At 43.8% G+C, this 17,069-nt stretch overlaps 1 long non-coding RNA gene across 3 annotated transcripts in view; it reads left to right on the top strand.

Moving 5' to 3' along the window:
• Positions 1 to 5,871: 5,871 nt before the first annotated feature.
• The window catches only part of LOC116873267, a 130,653-nt gene continuing 119,455 nt past the window's right edge, over positions 5,872 to 17,069 (top strand). The window contains exon 1 of one of the 3 annotated variants that reach the window (XR_004383764.1): positions 5,872 to 6,060. This is a non-coding gene — a long non-coding RNA (uncharacterized LOC116873267). Of the gene's footprint in view, positions 6,061 to 6,167; positions 6,599 to 17,069 lie in introns of those variants that run through there. The other 2 variants (XR_004383765.1, XR_004383766.1) reach the window with 2 other exon arrangements.

The raw sequence follows: 17,069 nt of genomic DNA, 5'->3' as shown, positions 1-17,069 counted from the left end.
CTCCTTTCTAAGTTGTTTTTACAGCATGGCTCGGAGCTGAGATGCTCCTGCGCGAGAGAGTTTGCAATCCACAGAAGTCTCTCTTCACAGCAAAATGGGTACTGAGATGCATGCCTTAACTGTGATGTTGTTTGTTTAAAAAACTTGCTGCATGGACAATCCTTGGATGATTTGCTGAGACTGAAACAAAAACTTCCCAGAGACTTTCCTGGGTTCCTTTCCATTACAAACACAGCAGAGCATTGTTTCAAAGGCTGTGAAAACCTGAGATATTCTTGGTGTGATGTTCCCTTTGCCTCGTGGTAAGGAAGTTGACTTACATTGTCTAAACTGAGAGACTCAAAAGATTTTTAACTATAACCTAAATGTCCGAAGTTGATAGTGATGAAACATTATTTCAGTTGTAACAGAAATATGTCTTCTAAAGCAACTTAAGTAGATAAATGAGAAGCTTGAACTGCAAACATTAGTTTCAAAATAGACATTAATAAGGAAATAAATATATAGGCAAATAGTCATACGATAGTTATTCAAAATATAGAGCACTGCTTTTGAATTTAGTATTAAATTATCCATGACAATTTCTTTTGCCACTAAAACCATACTATATAATCAGTGAAATTTTTAAGTTATTTGTTTACTTTGAGCAAAAATACTTTTTTATAAGAGCTTATATGTTAAAGTGCATTTTACTGAACAAAATTAACTTTATAGACAAAAGCACCCTACCACCACTCTTATAGGCACAAGGGAGTCTTTCCAATTGTTCAACTTCATAAAAGTTATGCAGGTTTTAAATGTTAAATAGAGCATGTCTCCCTGCAGATAAAAATGTGATCACTTTAAAAAGTGTTTCTTTACAATATCCCTTTTTGAAAAACAGTTAGTTCCATTGTGTTCCTGCAAGTTTTCATCCCTTCAGAACTTTGAATACAAAGTGTTGATTGTGTATTATACACACTACTAAGTGACACATTCTAGGAAAAAATAAGTTCATTTTTTCTAATTGACCTGAAGGAAAGTGTATGATTCTATGATCTCAAGCCCACTAGGTTAACTGGTTGAAATTCTCCTTAAGGTTGTACTGTAGTTACATATTTTCTTTACTAAAGACAATAGATGATTGCTGATATGTTTGTATAATAGTTTTTTACTTGATGGCACTTTTTTAAAAACTCTTGCCACAGTATCACAGACTACTCGTAAGCAAAGCAGCTGTTATGTAATCCATTTTAATCAGCCATTTTTTAATATTTTGCTTGAGTATCACAGAAATGCTTTCATTTTAATTCTTTATTTCATACTTAGAAAGCTCAAAATAACAAAAACTTGGTCGTTTGTGAAGATAATTTAAAGATTATTTAAAGTGACATCACTTTTCTCAGAGGACTATGGTTGGAGCCTGGTAATGTGATACCTGGATCTATATTATAATATGACGGATTCTGCTTTTCTTGCCTTTTGATCGGTACATGTAGTCTTCAGATTTGTAAAGGAAAATTGTCAACTTCTGAGAAAACTAGGAGGTAGCATAGTTGGTTTTCCCCTCCCCCCCCAAAAAAGTTAATTACCGATCTTGGTTGGATTCTTCCTTGCCTCCCTGACATTTGACTGCTGCTAATTCACTGATTAATCTCATTAATGTGATTAGAGTGGGATTTGGAGCTGGCTGCCATTGTTCTGCAGACAGTGGTCTTCAGCCCGAGCACTTGCCACCTCATTCAGCTTTGCTGTGATTTTTCAAAGGCTGGTTGCGTGGCCATTGTGAGCGAGGCTTCTCCCCCTTTGCTTTCAGCACCGGGAGCTGTCCGCCGCGGAGAGCAATTGCGTTCCGCGGACTGTTCCCAGGAGTTCGCAGGCGCTGTGAACATGGCTCGCTCGCGTCACCTTCATGATTGTGCTCGTTGAGGTAGAGGCAAGGGCGGCCCTGATGGCCTCAACTGGCTGTTTTGGAGATGCTGGGAGAAAAGATATGCGATCTTAGTGTTTTATTTTGCACATAAATATTTTATCCTACTTTCCAAATTACCAAACACATGATTTCATTAAAATTACTTGCATCTGTACAATGGTGACTCGAAAAACTGTAAACCCTAGGTAGACATGTTTTTCAAATGGAAAATCTTTTTTGTAATGGCAATTTATGTAATTATTGATAAAATCTAGTTTTGAAATGATGAGTCAGGATTATCAAGATGAACCAGGAAGGCAAAAAGTAAGCATGAAACATGAATTTCAACTTCTCTTGAGTTATACTTGCATCCTACAGCAAAACTTAGGCTTATTTCATAAATCTGTGTTAGAAGCTGAGATCAAAGCTGAAGGCCCAATAATTTGTGACCATGTATGTCTGGTGTACCAAAATTCCTAAAGGAATCTGAGCACATAATTTCCCTTTGGATTGTAAAATTTAACAAGCACGATTTTAGGAAAATGTGGGTATTTTTCGAAAAGGACCCTTTTCAGTGTGTGGCTTTCATTGTTCCTGTTGTGTTTTTCACCGACCTTGTTTATTTATTTATTCTTTCATGTCTTGAAAATCTTTATATTTCATGTTTTACCACTGAATATGTCTGATGTTTTATGTCTGTTTTTTATGCCAATTTTCAATAGATTAGGGAAAAGAAATGTTATTTTGCAACTTCAGGGTTTTTTAAAGTTTTTCTACTTGTTAAAACTATATTTAAAATTAAGAGTTAACAATCTATTTGTTCATTTCTTTTTAGAAATATTTCACCTGTGTGATTTAAAAATCCAAATCAGTTTTCTGTGAAAAATTTATTTTGTTGCCTAAATGATATTTTCAAAGTCACATGGGTAAACCAGATTTCCAGCTCTACCTGCAGGATAATCTGATTTGCAGGAGAGGCATTGCTTTAAGAAGCATAATACATCACCTAAAATACTTTGTTTACTTACTCTATATTCTGATGGCTACATTTTTAACTTCAAACAACTTAACGTTTTAGTGACTCTTAATAAGCCTGACTCAAGAAACCCACTCAGTGGAATAAGAGAGACTAATGAAACACTTTTTGGTGCAGACCACCCCGCTCTGACACTGAAGTATGGCTCGTCAGGCTGTCCTCTTGAGTTCAGGGCTACAGTTCCAACCAATAACCAGGTTTTCCAGTGCACCTCCTACTTAGCCAGGAAGCCTGCCTTGACACAAAGCCTCACCAGAAGTCTGTCAGGCAGCAGATGAATGGTAGAGTCAGTAAAAAGATCTTTAGTTTTGGTAAATTCTTATGATCCAATTATTTCTTATTATAATTTGATTGTAATAGGCTTATGCTCTTTCTTGTGTTCAGTGGTTTAAAAAGCCCTTTACACAAATGACTTCCTTTTGTTTTCTTTGAAAAATATGTGTAGCGTTCCTCAGGAAGGAGTAATAGAGGCTAAACTTGAACTAAACTTGCAAATGATTAACATTGTTCCACCAGCTGAGTTTCATCACCGTATAGTCTTCACAACACTGTACCTGGCCTTGATCTACGTTAATCCCAAACTAAAGAGAAAGGATATCACAAACTTAAAATTATGTGTGTGTAAAATTATTTTTTACATTTTATTTTGAAGTGGCAGGGATAAAGCACATATAAGTGCCACATGTGGCTGATATTCAAAAAAGATATTTTAAATCGGCATACACTGCAATTTAGAAATAATGTCCATGATGGTCATAACTGGTACAAGAAATAATACTAAATACCTTTGGGGTAATTTATTGTATGATTTTCCTGATACTAGATTATTCTAAGGTAGCAGCTGTATGTTTTCCATCAGTGAGCTCTATTTCAATGCAACACGGTTTCAGGTTGGAGTATGCTTTGTGTCCTATCTTCTCTCTCTCTCTCTTGCCCTCTCCCTCTCTCTCTCCCTCCCTCTCCCCCTCCCCCCCTTTCCCCCTCTCTCTTTAACTCTGTTCCTGTTTGTCTGTTTTTGCCTCCCTCTCTTCTCTCACACCTGCATTGTTCAAGCATACACAATGATTTTTCTATGCCTGTTTTCACAATGAGACTGTTTGAAGCTTTGACATCATAATGAGTCCTCGGGGTATCTGTAGAGGTAATCAGAGATGGCAGAGAAGATGTAAGCCAGGTGTTATAAAACTAGAAAGAACGCATAAATGCTTATTTGTTATGTGAAGCAATACTGATAAGCTTTGCTGTTTGGGGCTGCTCTGCTAGAAAATTTTTCCTAAAATGTATCTCTTTAAAAAAAATCCCTACTCCCCACGTGGTGATTATTGGAAAAGTTGGGAGGGGGAGGAAACGTTTTAGTCTAAGTGTAAGGGGTGTTGTGCTGTGAGAAGACAGAGCAGTGCAGGGTGCTCTCCTCAAGCGTTTCTTGCTCTCAGGCTGCGGCGATTTCCAGCAGGGCTGGGGGGAAGCACGGTAGGCTCTGTGGTAACCAGCACGTCTGCTCTCGACACGCCCGGCGATAGGCTCAGGATTTAGAGGAATCGCCTCGGAAAGCTAGAATGGGGGGTTCTTGGTAACTTCAGACTTGAGTGCTGTCCCCGACGGAAGCCACCGTGGGCGCCTTGCGCTGCGGAAAGTCTGCAGTGCCTCATCAGTGCTGGCCACTCTGCCCTAGACTCTCCCTGAGCACGGTGAGCTGACAGCCCGGCGCTGGAGGGCGCGGGCCCATGGAGCAGGGATGCATAGGGAAGAGCGAGCAACACGTGCCAGGGGCTCTCCACAGCGGAAATAGCCCTGCGTGTGTGGAGAAATAGACTGCGGAGCGGGATTTTGCTTCATGGCCACCAACTCTTCTGCAAAAAAGGTATCCCTTTCTTTCTATGTAAAGGTTGCCTGGGATGCATGTGGTGGTTGCAACTTCCAGCTGTTTGGAATTATTTCACCTGGTCTCTTAAGTACTTGAACAAATAGTTGTCTGCTTGTCTACCTGACGATCTGCAGCTCTTATGTGCTGAGATTCTGAAACTCCCTAAAATCGCATGGTTTGGTGTGTACAGGAGCCAACGATGGACTCTTTCTCCAACAGAGCTAGTCCTGCACGATCCTATCTCTGTGGGCAGGCGCCCGAGGTGCCTGCGTGCTGCTGGAGTTGTCATGAAACACAAGTCTGTGTCTGCAAGGCTAGTGTCCAGGGGCAGGAGTGGGAGGTGCTAAGTAGCCTTTGTGATTTCGTGTGCACTCTCATAGTGCTGAGTGTTAGAACAGAGAGGTTTGCAGGGAGTGCGCTGGTGGAGTCGCTGCTGGACCCAAGCCTTTATTGCCTGACTCAAGAAGCCATCTATAAAATCAGCACTTTTTTTTAACCAGAAAAATGCTAATGAAAGTCACATATCTATGTTCCGTTCTGTATTTTTGAAATCTTATTTGGTCTTGCCTTTTCAGATAGAACTTTCTTGGGTATTTTCTTTCCTTCAAACAAGACCGAGAGGCTGATGATGTGTTAAGTTTCTTGGAGAAAGAGTTTTATGTCTTTTGTTTTAAGAGCAAGTGATAAAAGGAGCTCCCACTGAAGCAGAGCAGAGTGCGGTTGGCAGCCCCGGAGAGGTTCAGGAGTCCGTTCCAGTTAACTCTTGTGTAACTGTTCCCCCATCGGAAGCGCCAGGGCAATTTGGAACCTCTTCTGGTTTTGTTTCAATGCTGAGCAGTAGTACGATGTAAAATATTGTGGGTGTAGCTGACTTGGTGAGATTTCTTTAGCCACAGCATGAATTTGCCATAACGTCCATGATGGTGGGGGGTAATTTGAGATCTACTGCCCAAGCCGGCCACTGCTCCCGGCCTGGCTCCAGTATTTCCAGTTCTCATCTATTACATTGAATACGGCACTGCACATGATACACATTCAGCTCCAGAGATCTAGGGGCCTGTGGGTACAATGTAAGAAGCATACAGCGTGCGTCCCCAATCTTGTCTGACTGTGTTGCAGGCTTAATAAACAGGAAGGTTAGAAATCACCGGTTTAATCCATAGCTATCACTTGAAAAACACCTAGCTCAGCGCTGAAGTGCCCTCCCGTGCTAGGACTGGGGGAAATGGATATGTTTTGTAGTGCTTAGAGGATGCAGCCTGCCACAGGGTAAGTCAGCGGCGAGCTGGTGCTGCTCCGCGGCCACGGCCTCCCCGGGAGCCGCTGCCTGACGCCCAGCCCGGCCGCGAGGCTCGGCTCCCTCCACCAGGCAGCGCGGCCGGCGTTTAGTGGTGTCAACTTATTAATTTCCATCTTCGACTTCAGGCCTGTTAGTTTCCTGTCTGAAAGCATTATTACTTTTGTCCATGTGGCAAAATAATTAGCATACAGATGAGCAGCGGCCGGGCGTCTGAGCGCCGGTGGAGGAAGATGTGCAGTGCAAAGTTGATTGGATGAATGCAGAACGAACGGTGGGCGTTCGGGAGCATTACAAGAGTTCTGGAGTCCTGGAGCAGGGTGCGGGATTTTCTGGGTGAGTCCCCAAGATGGAAGGCAGGGTGGCCGCCGTGGGGACGGCTGCTTGGCAGGAGCCGGCCTAGCCAAAGCAGCCGGGGGCCTGCAGCCCTGCAGCCCTGCAGCCGCAGACCATGCATCTGGACCACTTTGTTTTGCGGGGGCTCAGGTTTCTCTCTGATGCTCCCTGCAGGTAAATATGTCCTGTCCTTGTTGTTGCCGGAGCAGTGGCTGCGCTCCCCAAAGTGGAGCAAAGTTCAGCTCCTCCTGGTCAGCAACAAAAGAACCGTCCTCTGCGGCTGGCTTTGGGGTACTTGCTTGATGCGTCTTCCCATGCCTGTGTCTGCGAGTGAGAATTCCCCGTGAGGGGATGACTGCTTTCTGATCTTTACAGCAGCCATGATTCAAGGTGTTTAATTAATGTTTTCTGGAACAGTGTATCCAGACCAGGAGGATGAGCTAACGCGGTTTCCGTTCAAGCTCAGGCATAAATGGTTTTGCCTGGTGTATATTTTTCCTGGCTGGAAGAGGATTTTTGGCTAATTTAACCAGCAACTTACGAGAGATTGTGAAAATCGAACTCAAGTTTGTATTGATTCTGTAGAATCCACAGATAGGAAATAGAAAAATTAGCCCTGCCTCTGATACTTTCGGTTGTTTTCGGGGAAAAAAAAATAATGGAAACTGGTTTTACAAACCAGTCTCCCTAGTTGGGAGATAAGTATTAGCCTGCTGGAATCCCGGTTCTGACAGACATTTCTTATATAATTCTCTGACTGTAATACTGCAATAGGGGTGTTTTAGTGTCTAGTTAGAAATACTTCCTTCTCCGGGAATTCTCCGATAAATAGTTCTCTCTTGTTTTCATAATTTTTACTCTCCTTAAAAGGTAAGCTTGTCATTTTAACTGACCTAATTATTTCATGTTTCTAAGGTGGAACTCAAGTAGGAATTACTATCCTTGAACTGCCTATTGATGGTTTCTTAAATATAGCAAATCACTTCAGGATTTTATTTTGCTTTTATTTTAAGGTTTTCTTTTCTTTTCTTTTCTTTTCTTTCTTTTCTTTTCTTTTCTTTTTTTAAGAGTTGCTTTCCTTAAGCTCTTTTCCTTAGACAATGACAGCAACCATTTGACAGAAAATTCAACTTTTTGGAGGGTCATTTCTTCTGTTTAAAAAAACTATGCCTTTCCCCAAAAGAAAAAAAAAAAAAACTCTCTTACAGAGAAACTAAACCTCAAACACAAGGTGTCGGAAAATACATTAACCTTTTGTGGGAAGACCCTGACACTTGGCTTTGATCATTTCCCCTAGTGCTGCAAGTTTCTGAACACTCACACTGAGCTCTTTATTTTCTTGCGTAATAGATGAATTCTCTATTTTTATATCAATGCATATATATATATATAAAATCTTTTTAATTGTATTTTTTAATTTGCTAGTAGCAGTGTCATTTTTTATTTAATTCCACAGTATTAAATACCAAATTGTTCTCAGATTCATGAACTCTTATCTAGAGAAAATGAATGTTTCCATTATTTTCGACACTGTATTTCATTTTATTACTGAGTCAAGCTTTCCCCGATTAAAATAACTCCTTTTAGTTTGGTGATGGGTTATAACTTTCTTGGGGCAAAATATGAGCATTAGTTTTTACTCTCAATGTGTCCATTTACAAACAGAAGGGAGCACTGGCACGTCACCTCCCAGTCTTCCTTTGTGCCTGGCTGCCCCTCAGAGGTGTCGTCCAGCTTCTTTTTAAGGGCCAAAATTATGTCATGAGTTTCCACTTGACAGACTCACTTTATGCCACTATCTGTCACATTAGCTCTCAGGCACTGTGGAGTTGGGAAGGGCTTGCCTTCAAAGACAATGAAAGAATGAAGTCCCATAGCTAGAAATATGGTGTTGTACACCTGCGTGGGAGTATGATTTCTAAGGGGGCCCGCCTGCCTGCCTTCCTCCCTTCCTTCCTTTCCTTCTTTCTCCTCCTCCTCCTCCTTCTTCTTATTTTTATTTATTTTTATTTATTTATTTATTTATTTATTTATTTATTTATTTGGTTTACCTCTAAGGTTGAAGATCAACTTTGGAAGAAAAGCAGCTTTTCATAACAAATCTTTTAAGCAGTCAATGAGGTGCCAAAATATTAGCTGGAACTCAGGGCCTCTTTGCCTCACTAGGGAAGAGGGGCTGGCATACGGGCAGACGTCTACCCTGTGGGGTCTGTTCTGCACCATGGGTGCCCCAAGGCCAGTCTCTTCCAGGGCTCCTGTGGATTGTAAATGAAGATGGGTGTAAATAGTTTTCTTTCAAGAGGTTATTTGGTCTTATTTTTTTTTTTTTAATTCTGTACTCGGATGTATTTTTGCAGTCCCAGGAGTACTCAATTAATCTCTTCAAAGGTTTTGCGAGTGAGGGTGTATATGTGTTTTTCAAACCCCAGCCAGAAAGAATTGTGTGCAGTCTGACAGGACTTCAGCCGGTGGGGTAATACGGGTACCGTGTGAACCTGCTTCGGATATGTTTGTGTCCTTGTGGAGAGAGCTGGAAGGAACTTTAGGGCTCAATATTACCTCCCACCTGCTTTGTGCTGAGGTCTGGCTGCTCTAGTCTCAAATTGCTTTAGAGAAAATGTCCTGAAGATTATTAGACATTTACTTGAGATATTTCCAGATTTGGAATGTCCAGTGGAGATCTCTAAATCAAACAATTCTTGAATTAATAATTTATGGAGTGGGGGCTCTTTTTAGTCCCTTGTCAGTTCTCCGATCTGCAGGGGCAGACACTGTTTTGGATAGGCCTTCACGCCATCCCTCACCCTGGGCTCATCATGTATTTCAGTGGCACTCAACAAAATGGTTTTCTAAAGTCAGCACTACCTCTCGGCTCCAGGGCCCACTGCATCACTCAAGCCTGAAAGGGAGGGGGAGTTCTTAGAGACTGACTTTAAATTTGGCCCAGTCTCCTCCTACCCGGGTACATGTATGCCTCTAGCCTGTGCCATCTGAACAGAAGCTGAGAGCACGAGCATTGTCGCCATGAAACAATGCTAGCCAGACTGGTTGTGGAAATAATCGAGTCTGCAGGGCACCCCATAGAGAGCCATCAAATCGAGTCTGCTCTGAGCTGTCTGTAGATGGTGAACATTCAGAAATCAATGCTGCATCTGCTAGTGGACCCTCTGGCTCCCTGAAACTCCCACCTGCCTAATGCATCTGGGCAAGAGCTTTCCAGAAACCAGTTTCCTTCAGGATAAATTTAATACGTCTTGAGGGCCAGGCACAAGCAAATTGATTCTATCTCTGCACCAGGAAAACTCATAAACATCTGTAAGAACACAGATTTTCAACAAGCCCCAGATTAGGGGATACGATTTTGTGAAATATCCCAAGCCTACTCCCTTCATACCTCGTGCCAGCATGGCGTTTTTTAATTAGGAAGTTGATTAAAAAGGGCACGGTAGACCACGGATGTATGGTCCTTTGGCGTCCGTCCATCTGTCTGTTGTCTGGGTCGTGGAAAGTACTGCTCATCACTAGTTGCAGGGAAGAGGGGGAGATCACTGTCGGCCCGAGGGAGGGGAAGATGAGATCGTCCTGATGTATGTGGGGATGGCAGTCGGGTGTCGCTTTACCCAGACGTGGCTTCTCTGCAGACAGACTTGCTGGCTTCCTTCGGGAAACAGTGACCGTTTGTGCTGTGCCCACGCGCAGCAGCTGGCTGGGTTACACTGAGGGATGCAGAGGTTCCGATGGTGTGACGGGGCATAACTACGTGCGTCTTCTAAATTCACATTTATGCTGACCTCGTGTCCTGTAGTTTGCAGGGAACGGTGGGAGTTGCCAGAGAGGGATGTGCTGTTTATCCTCAAGAGTTACTGCTTTTTTCCTTTTTTCGTCTCTTTCTTTTTTTCTGAGGGAAATTCCTTTCTTCACTAGCTTTTTTTTTTTTGGGGGGGCTTGGAGTATCTTATCAGAAGAATAAAATGTTATGCTTAAGGGTAGTGCTCCTGAGGCCAGTGTGGTGTGAATAAGTTGCATGGCATGGATTTAACCCTATGCATGCCTAGTGTGGCGCTTTCCCAAGCCCGTGCACACCAAAGAAGTATGAGGCACCCACCGTTGAGCTCAGATGAACTGCTGACGCTGAGACCCCTCGTGTCTAGGGCAGACACTAACTCAGGGTTCAAGATCAGGGGAAATGTCGTCCCCCGGGGGACCTCTGCTGCGGGGGTAGTGATTCTTTCTTTTGTTCTCTTTCTCATGGACCCTACTGGCACATTAATAATTAGGTTTAGGTTCTGCATTTTAGAAGAGTTTAGGTAAGAGTCCACCTGGAGTCGGTAACAGTGACGGCAGCCCAGGGGCTCCCTTCACCAACTTCTCCTGGAAAAAAAAACAAAACATCCAAGTCGGTGTTGACGATTGCAGGCGGGGCCCCTTCCGTTCAGCTGTGCTTTCCCTCTTAGCCTAGTAACTGAGCGCTTCGTGCAACCTGCGTGCACTGAGCACCTATTACATCAAAAGAGCCCAAAGAGAGGGGACTGACAGCTAAACTTCTGAGCCACCGGTTCAGGGTGTGTGTGTGCATAAGTTTTAGTAAATGTATGTTCATGTATAATCTATAAAATATGTATATGTAACATAGATAATACTGTGATATCCTACATGCGCAACACAGATGTCATGTTACATGTCGTGTACATAATATGTCATAGATTATATTTGTAGATTATATGCAAACATATACTTATCTTAAATACAAGTGTATATTTCGGATAAAGGGTAATCTCAAATTCTTCCAGACCTACTTTTTCTTAAATACATTTCGAAATAGAGTAAGCCACTTTTCTGACTTAATCATAAGAATAGGGTAAACATTGATGCCCCTTTCTTAGATGATTAGTACTTCAGGGATCTGGGCGATCATTCTGAAAATTAGTTCTCAATTACATAGCATTGTATAATCCTATTTCTCTACGTAATTAAATATGCGATTTGAGTTTATCACCTTCTTATAAAATTTAAGCTAAAAATCCCAACTTTGTGAGGGTTCGGCATGCTTGTCCTCACTCAGCACAGCCTCCGTCTTGACGTCAGCCATCCCGTTATGGTCTGCAGTTGCAGTCGAAGCCAGTCTTTGCTTCCCTGAGAATGCGCGAAACAGTAAACAAAACGCTATTTTGAGGAAGGAGTGTTGACAAATGTCAGGTGTCTATTTTGCAATTCTGGAACCTCTCAAAGCTGTTGGTCCCAGAGATCAGCCACAGAGCGTTTCAGCACAGTGGGGGCTGGCCCCACACTAATGGCTGAGGCCACGCTGCCAAACGAGCGGGAAGAGCCCCGGGTCCTGCTCACTCCCCTCCGCTCCCTCCCGGTCATCCACGGGCTCGTGGGGCTGGAGATGCTTGGGAAGGAGGAGAGGACGCAGACGGGAAACTGCTCATGCAGGTCTGGCCGTTCTGTGGAGTCTCTGCCACATTTCCACTGAGTCAGACCCGACTGAACACACCTATCTCTTCGGAATTAAGGATCTGTGATTCAGTCCTGTGAAAGAAAAGTCAGATTAGAACTAGTGTTTTATATGCTCTTGGAGTCTGAAAATTTAAGTGGCTCAGTCATCAGAAAACTGCATGTCTTTGCTTAACAACGGAAGTCTGGGATGGCACGAAGTGGGCGGTGCCCGCGGATGCTGGACGCGTGTGGGAACCGGAGAGGAAATCTTACCAGTTTGCTCAGATGCGTTTCAGACTAACTTATTACTTGCTCTTTGGTTAACATGGCACATTTGGTCCTGAATTAATACTTGGAATTTTCCACAGGATTTGCGTTATAAATCTAACAGTACCTTTTCATAGTCCCAAGGATAAGAATGAAGGTAGTTTCACTGCCCCGATTTTTGTTTGTTTGTTTTGTTTTCTGTTGTCATTTTTTGGTTTTTGGATTTGGTGGTTTTTTGTTTTTTGTTTTTTAGCTAATATGCTGTTACTGGGGTTTTGTTAGCTCAAAAACAATCCTTTTCCCTAAGAGACCCACACTCTTAGTGCAAGCCAAGAAATGTTGTGTCTATTCTCCAGGGACGCGCTAACACACCTGTTTACAAATGGGCCGCACCACCTGTTCATCTACTTTTAAAGTTAATGATCAAAACAGTACGTGATCGAGGGGTCAGTATGACAGGGAAGACAGTCACATTTGTGAGATTACAGGTGACTCCCCGTTTTTAATACATAACATTTCGTTTGGCATTAAATTTTGCGTCAGTTGGAAAGTATACTCAGCCTGTGACAAGTAACTCCTTATCACAGATACCAACAATCCGGAGGTTTGATGCAGAATGTGTCTTAAGGTTCATATGTGCTTTACATCTTCTAAACCCAACATACACAGATTGAATCATTTGTTTCAGCTCAGAGAATTCCTGAAATGTAATGCTGGGACAATCAACATTAGAAAAATGGGTCTGCCTCTAGGTATGAAAAAACATCCAGTACGGTATCTCCAGCCCCTCGTCCTCCAGCGTGACCCCTGTCTGGGCGCTCCTTCCCACTTAGATTCTCTCTGACAGGGGAGTCCGCCCAAGGCAGCCATCGACGATAGCTTCGGGGCAATGCCCTCCCTGCTGGCTCCCGACCCTGCGTTTTCAGGACAACCATTCACCGATTCCTTTGCTGATCTCAGGGGCTCTTCTGGGGACAGAGCCCCATGCTGGTCTGCTCGCTGCTCTGATGCCGCACACCTTGCACATGCTCTGACGACTTCCTCGCTAGACGGAACACCACCAATGACACTAGGAAACTTCTCTTCCCAATTAGCTCCTTGGAGGGGATTTTTGCCTATTATTATCCATTTTATTTATTTATTTATTTATTTTTTGATTTATTTTTTTGGTCCTTTCTGTTTTCTCAGTGAGCTCTTTCATCCCTAGCCAACCTAGACAGTGGCAGAGAGTCCATGTGAAACAGTCTGGGGTTGAAGGGCGTTCCTGTCCGTCCACTTTCCTCACAGTTCACGGATGGCTCGGGAGAGGTGGGTCTAGCTCTGTGCGTCCCAGCCCCCTTGCTTCAAGTGAGGGGCTGAGCTGTGCGTCCTCAGCCCCTCCCCCTTCTGGCACGACAGGACAGTGTCTGCCATCTTTACACCGGGCCTGCTCAGCAAAGGGGTCACTGCTCGGTGCTGGGGCTCCATGCTGGTGGCAGGCCCCTGCCGGAGGGAAGCACCTCTTGCTCCTGGTTTGGGTGTGCTGTTGCAGGGAGGAGCGCGGACCTGGCCAAACTCCCACAGCCTGGAAAACTGAGAGGAGGTATTATTTTTGACGGATGCGTCTGATCCAGGACTACCAAGAATTCATCCAATCAAAGGCTTCTGGGTCATCCTGAAAAGTCCCTGGGTCACACGTGAAACTCACATAGGTAGCTGAAAACTAACTCTGTTTTAAGTCAGTGTCTCTCTCGATTTTATATCTTTTGTGGCTATAATTTTATTTTACTCTGCACGTATTCTGCCGCGGTGATTATGGTGGGTGAGTGGTCCTGAGAGAATGCAAAAATGGATGTGCCACCAGGACTGCAGTGCTCCGGCTTCACCTCTCCTGACGCGGTCGGACTGTGCCTCATCCTTCTGCCTGGTCACGACGGAGGAAGTGCGGTGTAGTTGGTATCGCTAGGCTTGATGCTGGAAGACATGGGCCCGCTGGCTTTCGGTCTCACCTTTCCCGCCAGGAAGCAGTGTGTACACGGTAGTAACAGCCAGGGAATGGAGGTTGAACTGGCCCATGCTTGAAGCCGTGTCACACAGTCCATGTCCCACCTTTGGTGCCCGAAAGTCCCCAAATCACACACAAGATCTGACAAGTCCAGACAAACACTGAGCTTTTACCACAGTACCCAACGGTACATGATCTTCCCCAATCCGAAAGAATGAGCTAAATATTTTCCTCACAATATCCCAGTGAAGTAGAGAAGAACACGGAACCCTCGTGGGAAGCAAATAAGGCAGAGCCACCAGCGCGCAGGTGGTTAGACCTGCATGCTCTGTCGTCACCTGGAACGAGTCCTCACCAAGTCACAGAAGCCTGTCCGTCCTTCTTACCAAAGAGGTTCCTTTGGGAAAATTGAAATGAAGGTATGTTTCACTTAATAAAACAACCCACTCTTTCGAGAGCTCAAAATGCCAAATGTGGAACTGGTACGTATTGGGAAGTGTTTCCCACACCAGAAGCCATGGAGCGGTCGGGCAGGAGGAGTGAGTGTGGACCCGCAGGCGAAGGCCGTGCAGACGGGCCTCCGACTCTCAGCTCTGCTCCTTCAGCTCCAGCGTGAAGTGGGACGTTGTGGAGATAAACCAACTGCTAAAGTCATCCTTTCAGAAGTTCCAGAGTTCCGGAGTGTTCAGTGACAAGGACCCTCACTCTCTGCAAGCCCAAACTGTGGATACGGTGTATTGAAATACTGACGGAGACACATGATCAGGAAAACACCAAGATGATGTTTGTGACACCCCGATGCTTGGCTAACGCGTACGCCGCCCCGAAGGCTTTACTCGTGAACTACGTTGTGTGTAACTTCCACGAACCTACGGGCTCCATAGTGAAGACTGTTCTTATCTCTGTCGTCACAAAAAGCAAACTAGCGTACTCATTAAAGGGTTCAGATGATTAAAGATACATACTGTTTAAGAAAACAAACGCCCAAGCACAAAGCTTTTTATTCCATGGGAGGGAGTCAATGGCTCCCGTGTCTGTAAGTTTACTACTTGCTGCGGCTGATGACAGTGGCTTCAAGTAGACCCGGCACTGCTTTTCTGACTGTGTGTGGTGGGGGCAAGCGCTGAGCCACGTCTGAGGCACAGCCCCTGCCGTGAGCTCACAGAACCTAGTTGAGGACACAACATACAAACACAGGAGATGTTAAATAGAAACAAACAAACAATTTTCACAGACAGTCAAGGTACCAGGAGAAACCTGGCGTGTTCATTGGCGCTTATCCACCACGGTGGTGCGTGGTCCCCCTGCGTGAGGATGCAGAAGGAGGTAGAGGGAGGGTCCTGGGGGACAGGTGGCAGCCATAAATGGGTCATGTTTGAGCCAATTCTTGAAAATAAATGTAACTCAGATGTGTGGGGAACAAGGCTTCCTATATTAATAGGAACACAGTAAAAGCAGTGAGTCAACGCGACACTCTGAATTGTCATTACGAGTGATGTTTGACGTGTGGGGTGGCGCACTCTGTGACGTCACCCGCGGCCCCTACGTGACTGCCAGTGGATCTTGGGACGGAGACACACAGATAGGCGGGTAGCAGTTCCATTTTGAAAACTATTCATAGTTTACTTTTTAAAACGTTTTTATAAATGCATGTCATTTTATTCTATGATCTAAATACATGACAGTCTAAAGGCTTTTTGATTCTATGGCATGATTAACAGAGAGATTAATGACATTTAATCTTGTGGCATTTACTAACAATTCCATAAGATGGATCATAAAACAGCTAAAAATACATCCAAGGAAGTAATGGGAATAATTATTTTTCTTATTTGCTCTGGAAATGTCCATGAGCAGGAATTTCTCGATCTCTCTCTCTCTTTTTTTTTTTTTTTTCCAGAGAAAGAGGTGTGTTATAGAGACAAATATACAGGGAGCTCTATGATAGAGTAAAATTTGAACTCCCAAAATGTTTTTAAATTATGAGTGAAGATGAATAAGACATTCCATTCAGGCTCCAGGATGGCTTTTAAATTAGTAATAATTTAGTCCTTCCGTGTTAAGATCAAATGTAAACATGACTCGCAGAATGTATAATAGCTCTAAAAGTAAAAATGTGAATAATGTTTCTCACTGTCTTTGTTTCTGGATAGAACCAAAGCAGTGCCATAGACTGGTTCTTGGAAGCGGCTTTGACATTTTCTAGAGTAGCAAACGAGTGGTGCCCACTCGGAAGGCTTCACGAAGGTCTGTGATGGCGTTTAGCAGGCTCTTTTCCCATGTTAGCTCTTTCAGGCTTTGTTCTTCTTCCACAACCACCAACTTTTCTGAAAAATAGTTATTTCAAAATAATTTATAAACCTAAATCCCGCTTAATTAAAGCCATATTGGAGATACCATCCTGCCGTCTGGTTCCAGATCTTCTGAACTTTGGCACGCACCGTAGCTCGTGAGCCTCAGGCCCCGTGGTGGGCTCGCACCACAGAGCCCACTCAGGCCGCCTCCCCAGCCTTGGAACATGTGTGTGGAAAGAGCCTGAGAACCACTGATTACACTTGATTTCCAGTTTCGTTTTTATCAAGCGAGATTTTCAGAAAGTAATGTGCTGAATTTTATCAGCTTTGTGTTTTTTTTTTTTTTAATAAAAATGCCATCACTGTGCAAAAGACACTGAAAAACAACAGTAAAAACTTGCTACTTCCTTCACCCTCTGTCCCTTGATGTGCTGGAGGCTGTGTGTGTAGCCTTCATTCATGGATGTTCTGAAAGGAACATAAACATGTAAGTAGCTGGTGTTCATGTTCTTGGTTCTCCCCGTTCCATTCTTTCCATTGTTTTCCCAATGCCCAGGCCACTCGCGGCGCGCGCCTCTGCCGCATCCACTCTTTCCACACAGCCAACCCCAAGCATCAGCTAAGTGGCCAAGGGGCCAAGGAAAGTCCTCTCTCTGTCTCT

The sequence above is a fragment of the Lontra canadensis genome, unplaced genomic scaffold, assembly GCF_010015895.1.
Source record: "Lontra canadensis isolate GAN:19392208 unplaced genomic scaffold, GSC_riverotter_1.0 scaffold32, whole genome shotgun sequence".
Lineage (NCBI taxonomy): Eukaryota > Metazoa > Chordata > Mammalia > Carnivora > Mustelidae > Lontra > Lontra canadensis.
Note: the sequence above shows the minus strand (reverse complement) of the source record. Positions and strands in the feature narration are given on the sequence as shown.